The sequence below is a fragment of the Triticum aestivum genome, chromosome 6A (genome assembly GCF_018294505.1).
Source record: "Triticum aestivum cultivar Chinese Spring chromosome 6A, IWGSC CS RefSeq v2.1, whole genome shotgun sequence".
Lineage (NCBI taxonomy): Eukaryota > Viridiplantae > Streptophyta > Magnoliopsida > Poales > Poaceae > Triticum > Triticum aestivum.
This window is the reverse complement of record NC_057809.1, coordinates 225474859-225501324: the sequence shown is the minus strand read 5'-3', so window position 1 is coordinate 225501324 and position 26466 is coordinate 225474859.

The following is a 26466-nucleotide window of genomic DNA, read 5'->3' as shown; positions in this document are numbered from 1 at the left end:
TGTACCAGTAGCTATGTGTTTGATCTCTCTCTCTCTCGTGTTCTTGAGGTGGTACGATCTTGATGTATCGCGAGCTTTGCTATTATATTTGGATCTTATGATGTTTCTCCCCCTCTACTCTCTTGTAATGGATTGAGTTTTCCCTTTGAAGTTATCTTATCGGATTGAGTCTTTAAGGATTTGAGAACACTTGATGTATGTCTTGCATGTGCTTATCTGTGGTGACAATGGGATATCACGTGATGCACTTGATGTATGTTTTGGTGATCAACTTGCGAGTTCCGTGACATCGTGAACTTATGCATAGGGGTTGGCACACATTTTCGTCTTGACTCTCCGGTAGAAACTTTGGGGCACTCTTTGAAGTTCTTTGTGTTCGTTGAATAGATGAATCTGAGATTGTGTGATGCATATCTTATAATCATACCCGCGGATACTTGAGGTGACATTGGAGTATCTAGGTGACATTAGGGTTTTGGTTGATTTGTATCTTAAGGTGTTATTCTAGTACAAACTCTATGATAGATCGAACGGAAAGAATAGCTTCGTGTTATTTTACTACGGACTCTTGAATAGATCGATTGGAAAGGATAACTTTGAGGTGGTTTCGTACCCTACCATAATCTCTTTGTTTGTTTTCCGCTATTAGTGACTTTGGAGTGACTCTTTGTTGCATGTTGAGGGATAGTTATATGACCCAATTATGTTATTATTGTTGAGAGAACTTGCACTAGTGAAAGTATGAACCCTAGGCCTTGTTTACTAGCATTGCAATACCATTTGTGCTCACTTTTATCATTAGTTACCTTGTTGTTTTTATATTTTTAGATTACAAAAACCTTTATCTACCATCCATATTGCACTTGTATCATCATCTCTTCGCCGAACTAGTGCACCTATACAATTTACCATTGTATTGGGTGTGTTGGGGACACAAGAGACTCTTTGTTATTTGGTTGCAGGGTTGCTTGAGAGAGACCATCTTCATCCTACGCCTCCCACGGATTGATAAACCTTAGGTCATCCACTTGAGGGAAATTTGCTACTGTCCTACAAACCTTTGCACTTGGAGGCCCAACAACGTCTACAAGAAGAAGGTTGTGTAGTAGACATCAAGCTCTTTTTTGGCACCGTTGCCGGGGAGGTTAGTGCTTGAAGGTATATCTTTAGATCTTGCAATCGAATCTTTTTGTTTCTTGTTTTATCACTAGTTTAGTCTATAAAAGAAAATTACAAAAAAATGGAATTGAGTTTGCCTCATACGCTTCATCTTTTTAATATCTTTTGTCAGAATGATGGAAAGGAAAATTGCACTCAAATGCTAGAAGAAGAAGTCTGTAAAATGTTTGGCACTAAATCTTTGAATGATGAGCGTGATTGCAATGTTATTAGTATGAACTCTTTGAATATCAATAGTACTAATGATGATTGCACTAGTCATGATGAAAATATCTCTTATAAGCATGTTGATTTTTTTGGAGTGCATAGAGTTTGCAAGTACATACCAAACAGGGAAGATAGATTTTGCAAGAGGCATAAGTATTTGGAAACTAAATGGTTGCAAGAAAGGCTAGATGTTTGTGCTGAAAATTTAAACTTTCTTAGCCGTACTTGTGAACTCTGCAATGAACGTGATCATTTCAGTACCCAATGCAAATTGTTTCATGATCGTATCGTGTCCAAAAATTGTGATGACTTGATTTCCCTTGCACGTCATAATGAACTTAGTTTGCTCTTGGGTTATGAAGAAATGAAACGCATATCTAAGGTTATTCCAGAATTTGCCCTTGATAGAGTTCTTAATTTTGATCTAGAGGAAATTTATATGTATTGTGCGGTGAATTGCATTGAAAATCCTTATATTGCCAAGTATATAAAGAAAAGAAAAGAAATAGAAGATGAAGAGAATACGAATGAAAAGTAAGAGACTTCCCAATATCCTCCTATTATTTCTTATGATGAATCAGGTAACGAGGGGGAGCCTTCTATCCAACCAATCTCATTAATAACGAGCTCCAAAAAGAGGATTGAACCCACACATAATGTGAAGAAGAAAAAGAAAAGACGGAGAAGCAAAGGTAAAAATGTATCCCTCCAAAATAATGTTGCTCCTATTACTCATTGTGATGATGATAATTGTTATACTATTAGTTCTATCCATACTATTAATGATGAGAGTGACTATGCTTATGATATGAAAAGGCCCAAGCTTGGGGATGCTATGTTTGATGAGAACGACATGTTTGAGAATATATTTGCTTAAATTAATGTTTGTCCCAAGCTTGGGGATGCTATGTTTAATGAAAATGATATTTTTAGCCTCCCAAGTTTTGATATGCAAATTTGTTATGATGATAGCATGCCTCCTACTTATGATGATTATATTGATGAAAGTGGGTTTGTAAGAGTGTCAACTTTAGAAAGTAGTAATCCCACTATTTTGGAGGATGTTGAATCTCATTGTGATAATTATGAAAGTGTATTTGGAGAGGTTATGACATTATTTAGTAATGATTCCACTATCTTGGAAGAGGTTTCAATTGATTATGATGAGAACAAAGTTGCTACTTATGATGATTATTGTGATGACACTTATGCTATAAAAAGTAGTGATGATTATATTTATAAAACTTGTCATGATTATGATTACCCTTTTTCTGAACATTACTCTTTTAATGTGGAAACAATTTATAGTATTCGAGTCTCTTATGATACTCCCACTATTCCGAATGAGAAGAATTTTGCTTATGTGGAGAGTAATAAAATCTATATGCTTGTAGATCATGAAAATAATGCTTTAGGTGCTGGTTATATTGTTGAATTCATTCTTGATGATACTGAAAATTATTATGAGGGAGGAACATGTGCTTGTAGGAATTGCAATAATATCAAGTTTCCTCTATATGTGCTTAAAGTTTTGAAGTTATCCTTGTTTTACCTTCCTATGCAAGTTGATTCTTGTTCCCACAAGTTGTTTGCTCAAAAAATCTCTATGCATAGGAAGTGAGTTAGGCTTAAATGTGCTAGTTATATTTTTCATGATTCTCTCTTTATGTTTCAATTCTTATCTTTTATGTGAGCATCATTGAAATCATCATGCCTAGCTAGGGGCGTTAAACGATAGCGCTTGTTGGGAGGCAACCCAATTTTATTTTAGCTCCTTGCTTTTTGTTCCTTTTTAGTAATAAATAATTCATCTAGCCTCTGTTTATATGTGGTTTTATGCTTTTAAATAGTGTTTGTGCCAAGTAAAGCCTTTAGGATCTTCTTGGGTGATTGTTATTTGATCTTGCTGTAAAAAACAGAAAGTATGCACTCACGAGAATAATTTTCATTTTTCACCAGAGAGCGATAAAATACCAATTCAACTTGTAGTAGATTAATAAACAAATTGCCTAGGACTTCCTAATTTCTCAGGATTTTGGAAGTTACAGAAGTATTCGAAACCTACAGATTACTACAGACTGTTCTGTTTTTGACAGATTATGTTCTCTTTGTGTTGTTTGCTTATTTTGATGAATCTATGAGTAGTATCGGAGGGTATGAACCATAGAGAAGTTGGAATACAATAGATATTACACCAATATAAATTTAGAATGAGTTCACAACAGTACTTAAGTGGTGATTTATTTTCTTATACTAACGGAGCTTACGAGTTTTCTGTTAAGTTTTGTGTTGTGAAGTTTTCAAGTTTTGGGTAAAGATTCGATGGACTATGGAATAAGGAGTGGCAAGAGCCTAATCTTGGGGATTCCCAAGGCACCCCAAGGTAATATTCAAGGACAACCAAGAGCCTAAGCTTGGGGATACCCCGGAAGGCATCCCCTCTTTCGTCTTCGTTCATCGGTAACTTTACTTGGAGCTATATTTTTATTCACCACATGATATGTGTTTTGCTTGGAGCGTCATTTTATTTTCTTTTGTTTTGCTTGTTGTATGAATAAAATACCAAGATCTGAAATTATTAAATGTTATAGAGTCTTCACATAGTTGCATAATTATTCAACTACTCGTTGATCTTCACTTATATCTTTCGGAGTAGTTTGTCATTTGCTCTAGTGCTTCACTTATATCTTTTAGAGCACGGTGGTGGTTCTATTTTATACAAATAATTGATCTCTCATGATTCACTTATATTATTTTGAGAGTACTTTAGAACAACATGGCAATAATAAAAACTTTCATATAAGTGCATTGAATACTAAGAGAAGTTTGATACTTGATGATTGTTTTGAGATATGGAGATGGTGATATTAGAGTCATGCTAGTTGAGTAGTTGTGAATTTGAGAAATACTTGTGTTGAAGTTTTTGTATGGTGAACCGTTATGTGATGAAGTCGGAGCATGATTTATTTATTGATTGTCTTCCTTATGAGTGGCAGTCGGGGACGAGCGATGGTCTTTTCCTACCAGTCTATCCCCCTAGGAGCATGCGCGTAATACTTTGTTTCGATAACAAATAGATTTTTGCAATAAGTATGTGAGTTCTTTATGACTAATGTTGAGTCCATGGATTATACGCACTCTCACCCTTCCACCATTGCTATCCTCTATAGTATCGCGCAACTTTCGTTGGTACCATAAACCCACCATATACCTTCCTCAAAATAGCCACCATACCTACCTATTATGGAATTTCCATAGCCATTCCGAGATATATTGCCATGCAACTTTCCACCGTTCCGTTATTATCACACACTTCATCATTGTCATATTGCTTTGCATGATCATGTATGTAACGCCCTCGATGCGGCTATATCTCCTACGTGTCGAAGCATGACTTAGAGGCATAACCGCGTTGAAAGCAATGTCGCAAGTGAGGTAATCTTCACAACAACCCATGTAAATAAATAAAGGGGAAAGGTACATAGTTAGCTTACACTCACCACGTCACACAAATGCATAACTAAGTCATTATATTCATCCAATACACTCAGGGTCCGACTACGGAACCAAAATAAAGATCAACCCCCAAATGCGACAAAGTCCCTGATCGCCCCAACTGGGCACCACTACTGATCATCTGGGAAAGACACGTAGTATCGACCTGAGTCCTCATCGAACTCCCACTTGAGCTCTGTCGAATCACCTGGAGCGATATCATCGGTCCCTGCATCTGGTTTTGGAAGGAATCTGTGCGTCACGGGGACTCAGCAATCTCACACCCTCGCGATCAAGACTATTTAAGCTTATGGGTAAGGGAAAGGTATGATGTGAAGCTGCAGCAAGCGACTAGCAAATATGGTGGCTAACATACGCAAATGAGAGCGAGAAGAGAAGGCAAAGGCACGGTCGAACAACTATGATCAAGAAGTGATCCTAGAACAACCTACGTCAAGCATTACTCCAATGCCGTGTTCACTTCCCGGACTCCGCCGAGAAGAGACCATCACGGCTACACACACGGTTGATGCATTTTAATTAAGTTAAGTTTCAGGTTATCTACAACCGTACATTAACAAATTCCCATCTGCCCATAACCGCGGGCACGACTATCGAAAGTTCAAATCCCTAAAGGGGAGTCCCAACTTAGCCCATCACAAGCTCTCACAGTCAACAAAGGATATTCCTTCTCCCAAGACATTCCGATCAAACTCGGCATCCTGGTTACAAGACATCCTCGACAATGGTAAAACAAGTCCAGCAACACCACCCGAATGTGCCGACAAATCCCGATAGGAGCTGCACATATCTCGTTCTCAGGGCACACCGGATAAGCAATCCGTACAAGTAAAACCAGCCCTCGAGTTTCCCCGAGGTGGCACTGCAAGGGGCTCTAGTTTGGACCAACACTCAGAGGAGCACTGGCCTGGGGTTTTTAATAAAGATGACCCTTGGGCTCCGGAAACCCAAGGGAAAAAGAGGCTAGGTGGCGAATGGTAAAACCAAGGTTGGGTATTGCTGGAGGAGTTTTATTCAAGGCGAACTATCAAGGGGTTCCCATTATAACCCAACCGCGTAAGGAACGCAAAATCTGAGAACATAACACCGATATGATGGAAACTAGGGCAGCAAGAGTGGAACAAAACACTATGCATAAGGCCCAGCCTTCCACCCTTTACCAAGTATATAGGTGCATTAAGATAAACAATATAATATTGTGATATCCCAACAATAAACAAGTTCCAACAAGGAACGATCTCCAATCTTCACCTGCAACTAGCAACGCTATAAGAGGGGCTGAGCAAAGCGGTAACATAGTCAAACAACGGTTTGCTAGGACATGGTGGGTTAGAGGTTTGACATGGCAATTGGGAGGCATGATAATCAAGTGGTATGTATTGTAGCATAGACATAGCAAAAGAGCGAGCATCTAAAAAGCAAAGATAGAAGTGATTTCGAGGGTATGGTCATCTTGCCTGCAAAGTTCTCAGAGTTGCCTTGACCCTCGAAAGTGTACTCAACGGGATCCTCGATCACGTACTTGTCTCCCGGCTCTACCCAAACAAGAACAACAAGCAAAAGGAACACAATCAACCACGTGCAATGCTTAAGAAACATGATGCAAATATGGTATGATATGCGGGATGCGGTATGTGATGCATATGCAAGATTTGGAAAGGAATGAATGAACCTGGCCTCAACTTGGGAATCCAAGAGTGCCACTAGAAAGGTGAGCTGATTTCGGTTGAAATCAATATAAAGATCACCGGAATCAGATGCACGGTTTGGAAATGGCAAGCAAAACAAATATGGCACCGGTCTGCGATAATCAGCAAGTGACGAACTAAATGCATCAAGTTAAATATGCTACAGCACTCAAACATAGCAACAAAATGCATGTCAGGGATCCACTTATGATGCTTGACAAAAGCTAAACACTGAGCTACGGCTTATTCACTCATTAACAGGTTCAAACAAGCATGGCAAAAGTGCAAAAGATAACAGGTTACAGACTTTGTGAAATTAACAGCATATCAGGAATTTATCATCAAGAAGCAAACTTCACAGCATGAAAACTACATGCTACAGGAACATATCATGGCAAAGAAAGGCATGGCATGAAGATACCCAAATCATATAACAAAAGTCCCTTAGTGACCATGAGCCAAAAGGGATCAGAAAATACAATTGCAGTCATGTGAACATAACAAAAACATAAACAGATTCAGACTTAGTGAAAAACTGGAGCATGGCAAAACAGTTAACAAGTAGGCATGTTTACAAGCTCTATGCACTCACTACAAAGCATGGCATGACAAACTAAGCATACACCCATCAAGAAGACATGGCAAGAACAACAACATAGCATGCACGGATCAATAGCAACAACCTCGGCAAAATTGCTAAACATGTTAACAATCTGCCAGGAACATTTTATAGCAAAAGTAGAGCTCGATTGACTCAAGCTAGGATGCTCCATAAATGCAAACAAAGACATGGATGGAAAGAGCTCAACATTATCTACAAAACATCCTTACTGATCATGCTCAAAAGAGGCACGAATCACTAGGAAACAACATGAACATATGGCATAAAACAATAACAGGGCAAGGACTTAGTGAAATTCTAAGTCCCTGAAATCAGCATCATTGAGTAAGCTACTTTGCATGCTTGTGCTAGTCACCACAAAGGTCACAAAAATACATGGCATACACCCCTGTAAAGATGGCATGTCATACATCAAAACACATGTAGAGCTCAGGATCATAGCATGCACACATTAATCATGGCAAAAATGACAAAAGGCCATTTGTTGAAACATATCTGAAACTTTCCTCACATAGCCCTCTTCCAACAGCATTTCAGGCATCAAGATGAGCTCAAATGAAAATGATGCAATGAGATGAAATGATTTACTCATCGAGACGAACATTTTGATATGCTACACGCCCGAATCGGAGCTACGGATGCAGAGTTATGGCATGTCAAAGATTGCATAAAAATTAGGGTTACGGAGAAAAGTCAACCCGCGGTGGATCTGGATCTGGGCACTGTAGCAGCGGGCTTCCCGAGGTTCGTCGGAGAAGATGGGGTCACCGGAGGAAGGAGTTGGCCGTCGGGGTGGACTTGCCGGGCTTGGATCCGGCGACCGGAGCGGAGAGCGGCGGCCAGAGTGGACGCAGGCGGTCGAGGCGGCGCAGATGGCGAGGTCGACGGCGGCGGGGTCGATGGACTAGTGAGGCGGCGAGGTCGCCGGTGGCCGGCGGAGGAGAGGCGGCGCGCGGCGAGGAGGGAGGCGCGGGGCGCGCGGTCGGTGGCGGCGGGCGACGCGGGCCGCGGGGGCCGGTCGTGGGCTCCCGGGACGGCGAAGTGGGGCGGCGGCCGGGCGAACCGCATAGCGACATGTGGCGGCGGCGGGACGAAATGGACACGTCTGTCGGCGAGAACTTTGTCCGGCGCGCGAGGAGGGGATTTTTGCTAGGGTTTGCGCGAAAATTTCGGGGGTGATCTATTTATAGAGGTAGGAGGAGCTAGGAAGCTCCAAATGATGTGCGGTTTGCGGCCACGCGATCGTGATCGAACGCTCTAGATGATGGAGGAGGTTTAGGTGGGTTTTGGGCCAGTTTGGAGGGGTGTTGGGCTGCAACACACACGAGGCCTTTTCGGTCCCTCGGTTAACCGTTGGTGTATCAAACAAAGTCCAAATGGTATGAAACTTGACAGACGGTCTACCGGTAGTAAACCAAGGCCGCATGACAAGTCTCGGTCCAATCCGAAAACGTTTAACACACACACACGAAAAGAGGTAGAAAGGGACACCGGAGGACATAGGAGCGCTGGAATGCAAAACAGACAACGGGGAAATTGCTCGGATGCATGAGACGGACACGTATGCAAATGCAATGCACATGATGATATGATATGAGATGCATGACAAAGGAAAAAACTCACGAAGACAAAAACCCGACAACAATGAAATAAAATAACTTAGTGTCATAAACGGCAAGAGTTGGGATACAAATAAGGTAAATTACATCCGGGGTGTTACAACACTCGACCACTACGAAAGGATCTCGTCCTGAGATCTAGGACTGGAAAAACTCTGGGTACTCCAACGGTTAACCGAGACCGATGTGCCAGGTGTCCTCCAGTTATTCGTTTTTGTTGCCTTGTCATTGCTTGCGTGTCATGCATCTCATATCATGTCATCATGTGCATTTCATTTGCATACGTGTTCGTCTCATGCATCCGAGCATTTTCCCCGTTATCCGTTTTGCAAGCCGGTGCTCCAATGTCACCCGGTGTCCCTTTCTACCTCTTTTCGTGTGCGGGTGTTAAACGTTTCCGGATTGGACTGAGACTTGTCATGCGGCCTTGGTTTAGTACCGGTAAACCGCCTGTCAAGTTTCGTGCCATTTGGACTTCGTTTGATACTCCAACGGTTAACCGAGGGACCGAAAAGGCCTCGTGCGTGTTGCAGCCCAACACCCTTCCAATTTGGCCCAAAACCCACCTAAACCTCCTCCATCATCTCGGTCGTTCGATCACGATCGCGTGGCCGAAAACCGCACCTCATTTGGACTCTCCTAGCTCCCTCTACCTATAAATATGTGGCCTCCCCCGAAATTCGCGGACGAAACCCTAGCCTCCTTCTTCCTCCCCGCGCCGGACAACGTCCGCCGGCGCCGGACTGTCCGGCTTGTCCCGCCGCCACCACGTGTCCTCCTCCCATTGGTTCGGACGCCCCCTCTCACCGCGCGGCCTGCCCCCGCGGCCCAGCGCGCCGCCGCCCGAGGCCCGAGGCCGCCCCGCCCGCGCTCTTTTTCACCGCGATGGTCGCCGTCGTCGTCTGCCTCCTCCGCCACCGCGCCGGCTCGCCGCGCAACCACGCCGGTCCGCCATCCTCCCCCGCCGTCCTGCGCCTCCATGCCTCCCTGCCGGGCGCCGCCATCGCCGGCGCCGTGCCCCCCCCCCCCCGTGGCGAGCTCCTTCCTCTCCCTCATAGCTCTGGCCTCCTCCCTCATCTCCGGCGACCCAACTCCGGCGAACTACTACAGTAACGGCGAGATCCAGATCTGGATCGGGAGATTCCACTCGGTTGACTTTTTCCTCCGAACGCTAATCTTTTGGCAATTTTCATCGCATCATAACTATGCATCCGTGGATTCGATTTGCGCATGTAGCATATCAAAATGTTCGTCTCGGCGAGTACATCATTTCATCTCATTGCATCATTTTCATTTGAGCTCATCTTGATGCCCGAAATGTCATTGGAAGAGGACTATTTGAGGAATTTGCCAGATCTGTTTCAGCAAATAGGCTTTTGTCATTTTGCCATGATTAATGTGTGCATGCTATGATCCTGAGCTCTACCTGTGTTTTCTTATATGACATCCCATCTTTACAGTGGTGTTTGCCATGTATTTTTGTGATATTTGTGGTGACTAGCACAAGCTTGCAAAGTAGCGTAATCGGTAATGCTGATTTCAGGGACTTAGAATTTCATTAAGTCCTTGTCCTGATTTTGTTGTTATGCCATATGTTCATGTTGTTTCCTAGTGATCCGTGCCTCTTTTGAGGATGATCAGTAAGAATGTTTTGTTAACATTGTGGTGCTATATCCATACATGTCTTTGTTTGCATTTATGGAGCAACCTAGCTTGAGTCAATCGAGCTCTACTTTTTCTATAAAATGTTCCTGGCAGATTGTTAACTTCTTTAGCAATTTTGTCGAGGATGTTGCTATTGATCCGTGCATGCTATGATGTTGTTTTTGCCATGTCTAGCTTCTATGCCATGTCTTCTTGATGGGTTTATGCTTATTTTGTCATGCCATGCTTTATAGTGAGTGCATCGAGCTCGTAAACATGCCTACTCGTTAACTGTTTTGCCATCCTCCAGTTTTTCACTAAGTCTGAATCTGTTTATGTTTTTGCTATGTTCACATGCTTGCAATTGTTTTTTCTGATCCCTTTTGGCTCAAGGTCACTAAGGGACTTTTGTTAAGTGCTTTGAGTAGCTTCATGCCATTCCTTTCTTTGCCATGATATGTTCCTGTAGCATGTAGTTTTCATGCTCTAAAGTATGCTTCCTGATGATAAATTCCGGACTTGTGTTAATTTCACCAAGTCTGAAACCTGTTATCATTTGCACTTTTGCCATGCTTGTTTGAGCTTGTTAATGGATGATGTAGCCATAGCTCAGTGTTCATCTTTTGTCAAGAATCTTGAGTGGATCCCTGCCATGTATTTTGTTGTCATGTTTGAGTGTCGTAGCATATTTATCTTGTTGCATTTAGATGATTACTTGCTGATTATCGCAGACCGGTGCCATATTTGTTTTGCTTGCCATTTCCAAACCGTGCATCCGATTCCGGTGATCTTTATATCGATTTCAACCGAAATCACCTCACATTTCCAGTGGCACTCTTGGATTTCCAATTTGAGTCCAGGTTCAATCATTCCTTTGCAAATCATGCATATGCATCACATACCGCATCCCGCATATCATACCATGTTCATGTGTTGGTTTGTTTACTATGTTGTGTGCTTCTTTTCGGTGTTGCTTCTTTGGGTTGGTTCCGATTATTACGCATTTGTGAGGATCTGTTCGACTTTGTCCGCTTGTCTTCTTCATGGACTCGTTTCTTCTTCCTTGCGGGATCTCAGGCAAGATGACCATACCCTCGAAATCACTTCTACCTTTGCTTGCTAGTTGCTCGCTCTTTTGCTATGCCTATGCTGCGATACCTACCTATTGCTTATCATGCCTCCCATATTGTTGAACCAAGCCTCTAACCCACCTTGTCCTAGCAAACCATTGTTTGGCTATGTTACCACTTTGCCCAGCCCCTCTTATAGCGTTGTTAGTTGCAGGTGAAGATTGGAGCTTGTTCCATGTTGGAACATGGATATTTTGTTGGGATATCATAATATCTCTTATTTAATTAATGCATCTATATACTTGGTAAAGGGTGGAAGGCTCGGCCTTATGCCTGGTATTTTGTTCCACTCTTGCCGCCCTAGTTTCCGTCATATCAGTGTTATGTTCCCGGATTTTGCGTTCCTTACGCGTTTGGGTTATAATGGGAACCCCTTGACAGTTTGCCTTGAATAAAACTCTTCCAGCAAGGCCCAACCTTGGTTTTACCATTCGCCACCTACCCTTTTTCCCTTGGGAGTCACGCATCCCGAGGGTCATCTTTATTTTAACCCCCCCCCCCCAGGCCAGTGCTTGTCTAAGTGTTGGTCCGAACTAGAGTCCTTTGCAGCGCCACCTCGGGGAAACTTGATGAAAGCACAAGTGCTCCCTAGGTGGTTTTGATAATTGATGACAACATATCTCTTGTTGGACTAACGTTTCTATCTAGCATGTTTCAGATAGGTTCAACAATGGAGTGGCATGGACTAAAGTTTGTGGGAACTCCTTCAAGATGCTACGGACAAGGGATTGGCTAAAGCTTCAAGCTCAAGACTCTTCACTTTTACATTTTAGTGATCCAAGATCACATTGAGTCCATAGGAAAAGCCAATACTATCAAGGAGGGATGAGGTGTTGCTTAATGAGCCTCTTGCTTCATGTGCTTAATGATATGCTCCAAAATCCTCAACTACTTTCCCATATCCACATATGACCTAAACCCTAAGCCAAACTCGGTCCTACCGATTCTTCCTATCCGGCGCCATCGAGTTTCACTTGTCATTAGCCACTGCCAAACCCTAGCAATTCGGTTCTACCGATAAGGATCTCGGTCTCACCGAGATGGGCTTGCAAACTCTCTGTTACCCATTGCAATATTCTCGGTCCCACCAAGATATGCAATCGGTCCCACCGAGATTGCAATGTAAACTCAGTGTTTCCCCTTTGTAACTTTTTGGTCTCACCGAGTTCCACTCGGTCTCACCGAAAGAGCAAATCGGTCCCACCGAGTTTGCCTGACCAACTCTCTGGTTAGCTAATTACCAAATTCGGTCTCACCGAGTTTGTGTAATCGGTCTCACCGAGATTACGTTATGCCCAAACCCTAACCGAATCGGTCCTACCGAGTTGCATGTCAGTCCCATCGAAATTCCTAATGGTCACTAGGTTTACTACTTCGGTCAGACCGAGTTTATTTATCCGGTCCCACCGAGATTGGTAAATTGTGTGTAACGGTTGGATTTTGTGTGGAGGCTATATATACCCCTCCACCTCCTTCTCATTCGATGAGAGAGCCATCAGAACACACACACCATTCCTACTCATATGTTCTGAGAGAGAACCACCTACTCATGTGTTGAGACCAAGACATTCCATTCCTACCATATGAATCTTGATGTCTAGCCTTCCCAAGTTGCTTTCCACTCAAATCTTCTTTCCACCAAATCCAAATCCTATGAGAGAGAGTTGAGTGTTGGGGAGACTATCATTTGAAGCACAAGAGCAAGGAGTTCATTACCTACACACCATTTGTTACTTCTTGGAGAGTGGTGTCTCCTAGATTGGCTAGGTGTCACTTGGGAGCCTCCGACAAGATTGTGGAGTTGAACCAAGGAGTTTGTAAGGGCAAGGAGATCACCTACTTCGTGAAGATCTATCACTAGTGAGGCAAGTTCTTCGTGGGCGATGGCCATGGTGGGATAGACAAGGTTGCTTCTTCGTGGACCCTTTGTGGGTGGTTGCTTCTTCGTGGACCCTTCGTGGGTGGAGCCCTGTGTGGACTCGCGCAACTCTTACCCTTGGGTGGAGCCCCGTGTGGACTCGCGCAACCGTTACCCTTCGTGGGTTGAAGTCTCCATCAACGTGGATGTAGGATAGCACCACCTATCCGAACCACGGGAAAAACATCCGTGTCTCCAATTGTGTTTGAAATCTCCAAACCCTTCCCTTTACATTCTTGCAAGTTGCATGCTTTACATTCCGCTGCTCATATACTCTTTGCATGCTTGCTTGATATGTATTGTGTGTGTTGAAATTGTGCCTAAACTCCACTTAAACCGAAAAAGCTTAAAAATTGCAACTTTAGCACTAAGTGTCTAACCCCCCCTTCTAGACACATCTACTTGTAGATCCTACAAGTGGTATCAGAGCTTTGGTCTCCATTGCCTTGGTTTAATCACCATTGGAGGAAGATGGATGTGTCTACTCTAGGGAGTCTTAGACATAGAGTGCCTATTCTTGATGGAAAGTATTTTCATGAGTGGAAAAATGAGATGCTTGTAATCTTCAATCAATATCATTTGAACAAGTATATTGCTAGCCCTTGTGCACCCCATATTGATCCCTTGCATCCTACCCTAGATGAAGATATTGACATGATTCGCAATCTTAGAACTATTGAGCTTATCATTAGAGGATTGCCCAAAAATCTGATTGCTAGTTTGCCTACTCAAAATTGCGCCTATACTATATGGAAATTTCTTGAGGAAAGGTTTCCCAATCATTCCTTGAAAACATTGGATGAAATTCTCCATAAATCTATTGCCTTGAGTAAGATGAACTCTAGTGATCCTAGTTTTGGTAAATGTCTTCTTGAACTTGCCAATCTTAAGCATGCTAAAGGAGATGTTGGAATCATTAATGATATCATATTCAAAGCTATGAGAATTCATAAAAGTAACCACTTTGATCATTTATCTAATGAATTGCCCTCTCTAGGAAATGATGAGTCACAAGATCATGATGAACATGAATATTATGATGATGATGATAGTGACTTCGATCTCGATGATGTAATGAGACATTTTGGTCTTATGGCAAATCTTCGGGGATATGAATCAGGAGGAAAGGAATGGGTTCTTGATAGTGGATGTACTGATCATATGACCAGAGATGAAGAGATGTTTCATGAGCTTGCTGAAAACAACGGCCCTCGAAAATATGTCACCTTTGGTGATAATTCAAAGGGTAAAGTGGTTGGCCTTGGAAAGGTGGCCATCTCACATGATAGTTCCATTCAAAATGTCATGCTTGTTGAATCTCTTGGCTACAACTTACTTTCAGTATCTAGACTTGCTGATTTCGGTTTGAATGTCCTATTTACTGAGGTAGATTGCCAAGTATTTCATCGAGACAATCATAAAATGGTCTTTACGGGTATGCGTAGAGGTGATCTTTATATTGTCGATTTCTCTAAAAAGGCACAACCTAAAACTTGCTTTGTTGCTAAATCCTCAAAAGGTTGGTTGTGGCATAGACGACTAGGTCACGTTGGCATGAGAAACCTTGATAATCTTATTAAAGGAAATCATATCCTTGGAGTTAACAATGTCATATTTGATAAGGATAGACTTTGCAGTGCTTGTCAAGCAGGTAAACAGGTTGGAGGAAGACATCCCGTGAAGAACATCATGACCACAAGGAGGCCACTCGAGCTACTTCACATGGATCTTTTTGGTCCCAACGCCAACAAGAGTCTCGGTGGAAATTCTTTTAGTCTAGTTATAGTTGATGATTTTTCAAGATTTACGTGGGTGTTCTTTCTTAATGACAAGTCACAGGTCCAGAAGATCTTCAGAAACTTCGCTAGGAAAGCCCAAAATCAGTTTGATGTGAAGATCAAGAAGGTTCGGAGTGACAACGGAACGGAGTTCAAGAACGCAAATGTGGACACCTTTCTTGACGAAGAAGGGATCTCACACGAGTTCTCGGCCACATACACACCTCAACAAAATGGAGTTGTTGAGAGGAAGAACCGGATGCTCATCGAAATGGCAAGAACGATGCTTGATGAATACAAGACGCCAAAGCACTTTTGGGCAGAAGCGGTCGAGACAGCTTGTCACGCAACAAATCGCTTATATCTTCACAAGCTACTAGGCAAGATGGCATACGAGCTTCTCACCGGTAACAAACCCCAAGTTGGATACTTTAGAGTATTCGGCTCAAAGTGCTACATTCTTGATAAGCATCATCGTTCAAAGTTTGCTCCTAAATCTCATGAAAGTTTTCTACTTGGTTATGGATCAAACTCTCACACTTACCGTGTCTACAACAATTTCACCCGAAAGGTTGAAGAGACGGTAGATGTGAAGTTTGATGAATCTAATGGCTCGCAAGTAGAGCAACTGCCAATTGATGTAGGAGACAAAGACCCTTCAGAAGCAATTCGAGACTTGTCCATTGGCAAAATCCGTCCAACGGAGGTGAAGGAGAGTACTTCATCCGTCCAAGTGGAAGCTTCTACTTCACGACAAGGTGAACCAAGAATCGACACGGAAGCATCCACAAGTGGGACACATCAAGATGAAGAAAACGAGGAAATACATCAAGACGAACATCAACAACCTCCTTCTCCACCACGACAAGAGAACGACGACGTCAACAATGAAGAAGGCCAAGAAGAAGAACAAGATGAAGAAGATGTTCAACGAAGACCCAAGCAAAAGCTCTCACGAGTTCGAGCAAGAATTGCCAAAGATCATCCCGTCGAGCAAATCCTCAATGATATACAAACCGGGAGAATCACTCGCTCAAAAACTCGTTTAGCTAACTTTTGTGAAAACTATTCATTCATCTCTAGCATTGAACCAATGAAGGTTGAAGAAGCATTGAAAGATCCAGATTGGATAAATGCTATGCATGAAGAGCTACATAATTTTGAGAGAAACCAAGTTTGGACATTGGTTGAGAAGCCCGACAACAACCACAACATCATTGGTACCAAATGGGTGTTTCGCAACAAGCAAGATGAAGATGGACAAGTGGTCCGCAACAAAGCACGTCTCGTCGCCCAAGGATACACACAAGTCGAAGGTATGGACTATGGTGAGACATATGCTCCCGTTGCTAGACTTGAGTCCATTCGCATCTTACTTGCCTATGCTAATCACCATAATATCACCTTGTACCAAATGGACATTAAGAGTGCTTTTCTAAATGGAGAAATAGAGGAGGAAGTTTATGTCAAACAACCTCCCGGCTTTGTCAATCCTAAGAAACCAAATCATGTTTACAAACTTCACAAAGCTCTTTATGGTCTTAAACAGGCTCCTAGAGCATGGTATAAATGCTTGGCCAAGTTCCTTACTACAAGTGGTTTTGAAATTGGTAAAATTGACTCAACTCTTTTTACTAAAAGGGTTAATGGAGAACTATTTGTATGCGAAACTTATGTTGATGACATCATATTTGGTTCAACTAACCCTCTCTTTAGTGAAAAGTTTGGAAAGCTAATGTCAGAGAAGTTTGAGATGTCTATGATGAGTGAACTCAAATTATTTCTTGGGTTGCAAATCAAGCAAACTAAGGAAGGTACATTTGTCTCTCAAACAAAGTACACCAAGGACTTATTCAAGAAGTTCAATATGCAAGAATGCAAAGGTATGTCTACACCCATGCCTACTAGTGGACATAATGATTTAACCAAAGATGGTGAACCAGTTGATCAAAAGGTTTATCGCTCTATGATTGGTTCATTGTTATATCTATGTGCTTCACGTCCCGATATTATGCTAAGTGTATGCATGTGTGCACGATATCAAGCTGCTCCTAAAGATTGTCATCTTAAGGCTGTGAAAAGGATAGTGAGATATTTAATCCATACACCAAATTTTGGCATTTGGTATCCTAAGAGGTCTTCCTTTGATCTTGTTGGCTATTCCGACTCGGATTATGCCGGAGACAAGGTTGATAGAAAGTCCACTTCGGGTACTTGTCAATTTCATGGTAGATCTCTTGTGTCTTGGTCTTCCAAGAAACAAAACTCGGTATCCTTATCCACCGCCGAAGCTGAATACATTGCCGCTGGTTCATGTTGCGCTCAATTACTTTGGATGACTCAAACTCTTAAAGATTATGGGATTTATGTGAAACATGTTCCACTGCTTTTGATAATGAAAGTGCTATCAAAATTGGTCATAATCCTGTACAACATTCTCGAACTAAGCATATTGAAGTTCATCATCATTTCATTCGAGATCATGTTGCTAAGGGTGACATCAATCTTAAGCATGTTCGCACCGATAAGCAATTGGCGGATATATTCACTAAACCGCTTGATGAGAAAGTGTTTTGTAGGTTGAGAGGAGAATTGAACATCATTGATGCTTCGAATTTGGAGTAGAAACTCCATTGGATACATGCAAGACATGAGCTTATGACTAATCCATGATGTATCTCTTATGATAACTATCTTATGTCTTGGATATATTTGCACCTTGCATGTTGTCTAACCCATGTAGGTACTTGGTTGAATCTAATTCCATGAGATTGCGACTCACTCACATCTTGAGCAATCTCTACATCACCAAGACTCTACACAATGGTGGTTGAAGACAAGGAAGCACAAAACCATTCAAACATATCCTTTGACAAATTCTATGTTGAGCTTCATGATTGTCATTTTTGGATACACAAGTGCTCTTCCTTGCAAGAACTAACCCTTGTAGGTAGATGAACTCAAACTCCAAGTGGTGCTCCCAACTCTTGATGAGCTACATCAACCTTGAGCACCCACACAAGTTCAACTACATGAGCAAGAACCACACCACCACCCAAGGTATGTTGTTCCATCTTAGAGAAGCTTTACTCCAAGACATGAGTCAAAGCAACTCAACAAGATGTGAATACATCAAGATGCTTAAACGAAAAATGTTAACCCCATTTTGAGCTTAAACGATGAGTATGACCTATGATCAAGTGTCCTCACTTGACTCCTAAGTCAATATACTCTAACATAGGTGACTATGTCACCGCCCAATTCTAGATGAAGTTCTCTTATGTCCCTTTTCTGAGTTATTGCATTTGTTCCTTGCATATTTATTTCCTTCTCTCTCACACAAAAAAAAACTTCATCTAGAAACTTTCACTCTTTTCCTTTTTGCTCTTGTTCTGCATATTTCTGCATCAAATTTCTTGCAAATCCTTCAGCTAATTCATTGCAAATCTTTGTGAGATCTTACTTGTCTAGTGAGCTGAGGTGACAAGTGTTTTTCTCTGTGTAAACTCGGTTTCACCGACTTGCAAATTTCGGTCCAACCGAATCTTTTCGGTACCACCAAAATATGCCACTCGGTGCCACCGACTTTGCAATCAGAAAAACAGTTTGCCACTTGTTCTACATTTCTTCGGATCCAGCTCCACTCAATGAATCTTGTCCTCCACAAGCATCACAATTTTATCCTCTGCTTTGTGCTGAATCTCAAGGACCAAACCTATTTGGCGGATTCCAGGAAAAACCTTCTTGGAAATTGATGTCAAAGGGGGAGAGAGAGATCACATCAAAGCTTGTAGGAGAGAGAGATCACATCAAGGGAGAGAAACAGTCTCAAGGACCAAACCTACAAGAGAGAAAGTATTAAGGGGGAGAGAGAGACCTCAAGGGGGAGAGAAAGTCTTGAGGATCCCAGATGCTTGATGTTCAAGAGGAGAGATGCCACATGTCTTTTTGGGGGAAAGACATGTCTATTCATATCCTTCAGCTCTGATTTTCTGTTTCCTATCTTCTCCCAATATCCCATGTAAGATTCAGGGGGAGCAAGACACCTAAGGGAAAAGAAATCAGCCAAATTCATTGCATATCTTTATTCTTGGGGACATGTTGAATCCAATGTGGTACCTTGTACTCACTCTCTACATGTCATCCCAGTCTTGGTATTCTTGTGGTTTCTTTTGTTTGCTCTGGCTAGTGGACATACCTGTGTTATCTAACCTTGTTTGTGCAGGTTCATTCCATCCTAAGCTAACTCGAGACCACAAGGTAAGTATATGCATCTAAATCATGAGTATGAGGAGTTCTTGCTTATGTACATACTGTTTGCAAGAAGGACTCATGAGCATGAAGGTATCTTTCTTGATAATCTTTTACTCTGATGCATATGGCCAAGATACATGTAACACATTGCCTGCTCTGTCATGTTTATGCTCTCACATGCCTCTATATTTCATATTTACATGAGTGCATACATGTAGGGGGAGCCTATGCTTGCTACATGTTCTTCCAAAGCTTTGCTTGCTGTTCTTTATATCTTTATCTAAAGCGTTGATGTATGTTGCCATCAATTACCAAAAAGGGGGAGATTGAAAGCACAAGTGCTCCCTAGGTGGTTTTGATAATTGATGACAACATATCTCTTGTTGGACTAACGTTTCTATCTAGCATGTTTCAGATAGGTTCAACAATGGAGTGGCATGGACTAAAGGTTGTGGGAACTCCTTCAAGATGCTAAGGACAAGGGATTGGCTAAAGCTTCAAGCTCAAGACTCTTCACTTTTACATTTTAGTGATCCAAGATCACATTGAGTCCATAGGAAAAGCCAATACTATCAAGGAGGGATGAGGTGTTGCTTAATGAGCCTCTTGCTTCATGTGCTTAATGATATGCTCCAAAATCCTCAACTACTTTCCCATATCCACATATGACCTAAACCCTAAGCCAAACTCGGTCCTACCGATTCTTCCTATCCGGCGCCATCGAGTTTCACTTGTCATTAGCCACTGCCAAACCCTAGCAATTCGGTTCTACCGATAAGGATCTCGGTCTCACCGAGATGGGCTTGCAAACTCTCTGTTACCCATTGCAATATTCTCGGTCCCACCGAGATATGCAATCGGTCCCATCGAGATTGCAATGTAAACTCAGTGTTTCCCCTTTGTAACTTTTCAGTCTCACCGAGTTCCACTCGGTCTCACCGAAAGAGCAAATCGGTCCCACCGAGTTTGCCTGACCAACTCTCTGGTTAGCTAATTACCAAATTCGGTCTCACCGAGTTTGTGTAATCGGTCTCACCGAGATTACGTTATGCCCAAACCCTAACTGAATCGGTCCTACCGAGTTGCATGTCAGTCCCACCGAAATTCCTAACGGTCACTAGGTTTACTACTTTGGTCAGACCGAGTTTATTTATCCGGTCCCACCAAGATTGGTAAATTGTGTGTAACGGTTGGATTTTGTGTGGAGGCTATACATACCCCTCCACCTCCTTCTCATTCGATGAGAGAGCCATCAGAACACACACACACCATTCCTACTCATATGTTCTGAGAGAGAACCACCTACTCATGTGTTGAGACCAAGACATTCCATTCGTACCATATGAATCTTGATCTCTAGCCTTCCCAAGTTGCTTTCCACTCAAATCTTCTTTCCACCAAATCCAAATCCTATGAGAGAGAGTTGAGTGTTGGGGAGACTATCATTTGAAGCACAAGAGCAAGGAGTTCATTACCTACACACCATTTGTTACTTCTTGGAGAGTGGTGTCTCCTAGATTGGCTAGGTGTCACTTGGGAGCCTCCGACAAGATTGTGGAGTTGAACCAAGGAGTTTGTAAGGGCAAGGAGATCGCCTACTTCGTCAAGATCTACCGCTAGTGAGGCAAGTCCTTCGTGGGCGATGGCCATGGTGGGATAGACAAGGTTGCTTCTTCGTGGACCCTTTGTGGGTGGTTGCTTCTTCGTGGACCCTTCGTGGGTGGAGCCCTGTGTGGACTCGCGCAACCGTTACCCTTGGGTGGAGCCCTCTGTGGACTCGCGCAACCGTTACCCTTCGTGGGTTGAAATCTCCATCAACGTGGATGTAGGATAGCACCACCTATCCGAACCACGGGAAAAACATCCATGTCTCCAATTGCGTTTGAAATCTCCAAACCCTTCCTTTTACATTCTTGCAAGTTGCATGCTTTACATTCCGCTGCTCATATACTCTTTGCATGCTTGCTTGATATGTATTGTGTGTGTTGAAATTGTGCCTAAACTCCACTTAAACCGAAAAAGCTTAAAAATTGCAACTTTAGCACTAAGTGTCTAACCCCCCCCCCCCTTCTAGACACATCTACTTCTAGATCCTACACTTGAGGGCTGGTTTTAGTTGTACGGAGCGCTCATCCGGTGTTGCCCTGAGAACGAGATATGTGCAGCTCCTATCAGGATGTCGGGGCATCGGGCGGTCTTGCTGGTCTTGTTTTACCTATCGAAATGTCTTGTAACTGGGAATCCGAGCCTGATCGGGTCTTCCCGCTAGAAGGAATATCCTTCGTTGACCATGAGAGCTTGTGATGGGCTAAGTTGGGACACCCCTGCAGGGATTTGAACTTTCGAAAGCCGTGCCCGTGGTTATGGGCAGATGGGAATTTTTTAATGTCCGGTTGTAGAAAACCTGAAGTTGACCTTAACTAAAATACATCAACCGCGTGTGTAACCATGATGGTCTATTCTCGGCGGAGTTCGGGAAGTGAACACGGTGTTGGAGTTATGCTTGACGTAGGTTGTTCTAGGATCACTTCTTGATCATAGTTATTCGACCGTGCTTTTGCCTTCTCTTCTCTCTCTCATTTGCGTTGTTAGCCACCATATATGCTAGTCGCTTGCTGCAGCTCCACATCATACCTTTACCTTACCCATAAGCTTAAATAGTCTTGATCGCGAGGGTGTGAGATTGCTGAGTCCCCGTGACTCACGGATACTTCCAAAACCAGTTTGCAGGTGCCGATGTTACCGAGCAGGTGACGCAACCAAGCTCAGGAGGAGCTCGATGACGATCTTATCCTTTGTGTTGTTTCGTTCTAGTTGATCAATAATGGAGCCTAGTTGGGGACGATCGGGGATCTATGTAGCATTTGGGGTAGTCTTCTTTTATTTTGGGTTCCGTAGTCGGACCTTGATTGTATCTGGTTGATGTAATGCTTTATTCATGTATTTGTGTGAAGTGGCAATTGTAAGCCAACTATGTATCTCTTTCCCTTATGTATTACATGGGTTGTGTGAAGATTACCACACTTGCGACATTGCTTTCAATGCAGTTATGCCTCTAAGTCGTGCTTCGACACGTGGGAGATATAGTCGCATCGAGGGCATTACAAGTTGGTAATCAGAGCCTTCCCCGACCATAGGAGCCCCCTGCTTGATCGAATCGCTGGCGTTATTGAGTCTAGAAATGTTTTGAGTCATTTAGGATTATATATATCAGAGAGTTAGGACTTCTTTTTACTCCTCAGTCCCTTCATTGCTCTGGTGAGGCATCCTGACGTAGAGTTTTGACTCTTCTCTTCTCAAATTTCACTAAAAAAATTTAGGATCACGCGGGTATCTTGTAATCGTTCCGGTGGTTTTGTGACAAGAACGTTGTTCTTGGTGCCTCCTGTCATTTAGGGGTTGTGGCAGTGTCTCGGGGAGTTGAGCTCCGAGGTGTTGTCGTCACAATTTTATCGTTGCAGTTCTGGAATACCTGAGATTAGTTTCGCCGACATAGAAAATCTCTTTTATGCAGTTGTTGGTGAGATAACCTTGACGCCACCCAGTACTAGGGCGGGAGTTCGGGAGTATTGCCATAACTCGTATAACGGATGCTTTTCGAAGGTTGAGGTAGATGATTTCCGAAGGTTTCTTGGTTATGTGTTGAAGGATGGATACAACTGTATGTAGGATTTGTTAGTTTTGGGTGAGATTATTATGCTTCCCCTGTATCCCCAACACCTGATTGCATAACCGGAAAATTTCGGGAGTTTATAAGTGGGAATTCAAGTAGCTCTTAGGATATCTTTCCGACAGATGTATGATATGAAATTGGGGTTCGACGTCTAGTGGTCCGCCTATCCACGGTTGGTTTTACAGTGGTCTCGTTGTGTCTTAAAGAGTCCTTGGCTATGCTGACTCGGGGACGCTTCGTATGTCATGTGCACTGCCTTGTACATGATGGTGTTGTACAATCGAGCCCGTGTAGGCCCCACCACAAAAACTTCGGACGAAATCTCTATCATATGTTTGTTCTGGCTTATTCTGCAAGCCAATCCTTTTTTTTTTGAGTTGTGGTATTCGAGTTGCTTCAATGTCAAGTGTTGATTCCATACCCTCCCCAAGCGTTGTTCTCATATTCCTATGTGAATACTAATCCCTCATGATAATCGAGATTGTCATGTCAATCCTTTTCAACCGGCGTGTTTTCTCTTCAAGTGGTTCCGATCTTTTCAACATCAACAAGATCAATTATCAGTTCTTCTCAACGGTGTTTGTTTCATCCGTCTCCAAGTTGCCTTTGTTTTTCCCACCCTCCCACCCTTGTTTCTTCAAGGACTCAGATTTCTTAATCAAGTATCCTTTTATTCATGTGAAGTCTCTCCATTCTTTTCCATCATGTTCTTACCTGGTGATTCTCATGAAGATTCTAATGGAACCTCAAGTTCATCATTCTTCATTCTTTCCATCTCCGGTGGTTTCAAGTCAAGCTTTGTTGATCATATCTTTTCCTCATTTCAAATGTCGTCTCTTGCCGGTGCACCTCTTAATCTTCCCCTGTTTCGAGGTTATTATCTCTTTCAAGCCATTTAATTCAACCGATGCAATCTCTCTCTTCAAGCAATTGTTCTACGGTGTATCTTTTGAGTGGGCATTAACCCACAGGTCTTTTCCCAGGATCTTACCTGACTCTTCTTATTTTTCAGGAGCTATCCTCAAATTTCTTTTCGAAGTTTGACGTAAGAATGGTTTATCATTAGTCAAATGTCTTTCTCCAAGATCTTCCAAATTCTTTTCATCATTGGTTCAACCTTTCCATTCTTCTTCATTCTGGAGTATCTCAACAATTCTTGGTGGTGTTTCTAGTCGTCATTCTCTGTATTTGAAGACCGAAGAAGATTTTTTTTCTCAATCTTGCTCCATTCTCTTCAAGATTCATGATGCTAGCGCGCCGCCATTCCCTCATAATTGTTTGATTGTGAGAATTCCTTTCACCCATCTAGAGTCCATCATTTCAGGTTTATTCATTCTCAACTTTTAGTCATCATCCTCCAATCTTACCGGTGTATCTTTCAAGCGATCTCTAATCAGTCGTCATCCCTTCGTTTATCATGTATTTAGATTGTCTCAAGTATCTTCGTTCTTTTCACAATTCTTACCCGGTGATTCATCCCTTTACTTCGTTCATTTTCAATTCTTACGGTGATTCGTTCAAGAGTTCTCATCTTTGGTTATCATATCAATTCATTCGTTGTTTCGAATCCTACCGGTGGTTCATTGAAGACCTTCTCAAGTTTATGTTATATCTCTTTTAATCCTTTCTATGAGAATAATTAGTATGCCAAATCCGCTGATTGTCATCAATTTAAATTGGTGAAGGATAAGCATAATATAATTCTTATTCTTGTTTCATCGAGTAAATTCAATTCCTTATTCCGGAGGCTCGTCAAGCTCTCGGTTTTCAATTGTTTCATCTTCTCTTTTTCCCGGAGTTCCAACCTTTTTCAATTACATCTCCACGGAGATTCATTTAAATCATTGCGAGGCTTCAACCTTATTCTTTTCATCCTCCATTTCGTTTGATCATTCTTTTTTACCAGAGTTTTCACGAAGGCTCGACATGGTGTTTCATCAAGGATTTAATTCCTTCTCAAAGTTTTCATGGAGATTCATTTCTAGGGAGCTCAAGTATTCTTCATCTATCCGGAGTGCAATTCTTTCTATCGAACCATTGGAGGTGGTATTATGTCATTCTTGATAATTTGAGTTCATGTTTTCATGATTCACATGTTGTCAGGAATGAGATATTTTAAATCCATCAACCTCTTCGCTGGAGTTATCTTGGGTTATATTTCAGCTAAAGCTTTCTCTAAGGATTTTGCTATTTATGGTGTTTATAAGTGGACCAAGTTCTTCATCTATCCTCCCAGTGAAATATTTTCTCGTCTCCTTGTTCATGTCAATCCAATTCTTTTTCCCGTGAGTGGCAGAATGTCACCTCATAATTTGAGATGTATTCCATAAGCCCACATCAAGCTTATTATTTTCGTTGTTGGTTTTTCCAACAACTCCGTTCAACCCTTCTCCTAAAGATGCCTTTTCAAGCTCTTTTGTAGCAGAAGTTCGCATTATCTTCTACATTCTTTTGTCTCAATTATCTTTATTCTATTCTTTCTCCTGGAGGTCTATTGATGTTGCTCTTTTCACTCCTCATCTCGTTTTGTCAAGATCATGTTCTATTTCTTCCATTTACAGTCGAAGTGCTGTCCAAATTATATCAGTCTTATTCTTTCTCTATCTTGTTTAACCGGAGTGTCGTGTCATCTGCTCAAGTTCTTTTCATCATATCAAGTCATGCATAACTTCTCAACCGGAGTGCTGCTCGAAGTTGTTCTTCCTTGTTCCTCTTTACTAACGGAGTGTTTTTCAACTTCATTCATCTTCGTTGTTTTCTTTTCTCGAAATGTCTTAACCTTTGCAAGGTCCTTTGGTTTCACTCGTTTGTCAAAGAAGCAACTTAGTTTTACCTCTTCTCTTTCTCTTCCGTTTATCCCTCCGGTGCCATTCTAGATCTCGGGACGAGATCCTCTCGTAGTGGTGGAGTGTTGTAGCACCCCGAGACCGATGTGCCAGGTGTCCTCCAGTTATTCGCTGTTGTTGCCTTGTCATTGCTTCCGTGTCATGCATCTCATATCATGTCATCATGTGCATTTGATTTGCATACGTGTTCGTCTCATGCATCCGAGCATTTTCCCCGTTGTCCGTTTTGCAATCCGGCGCTCCTATGTCACCCGGTGTCCCTTTCTACATCTTTTCATGTGCGGGTGTTAAACGTTTCCGGATTGGACCGAGACTTGTCATGCGGCCTTGGTTTACTACTGGTAGACCGCCTGTCAAGTTTCGTGCCATTTGGACTTCGTTTGATACTCCAA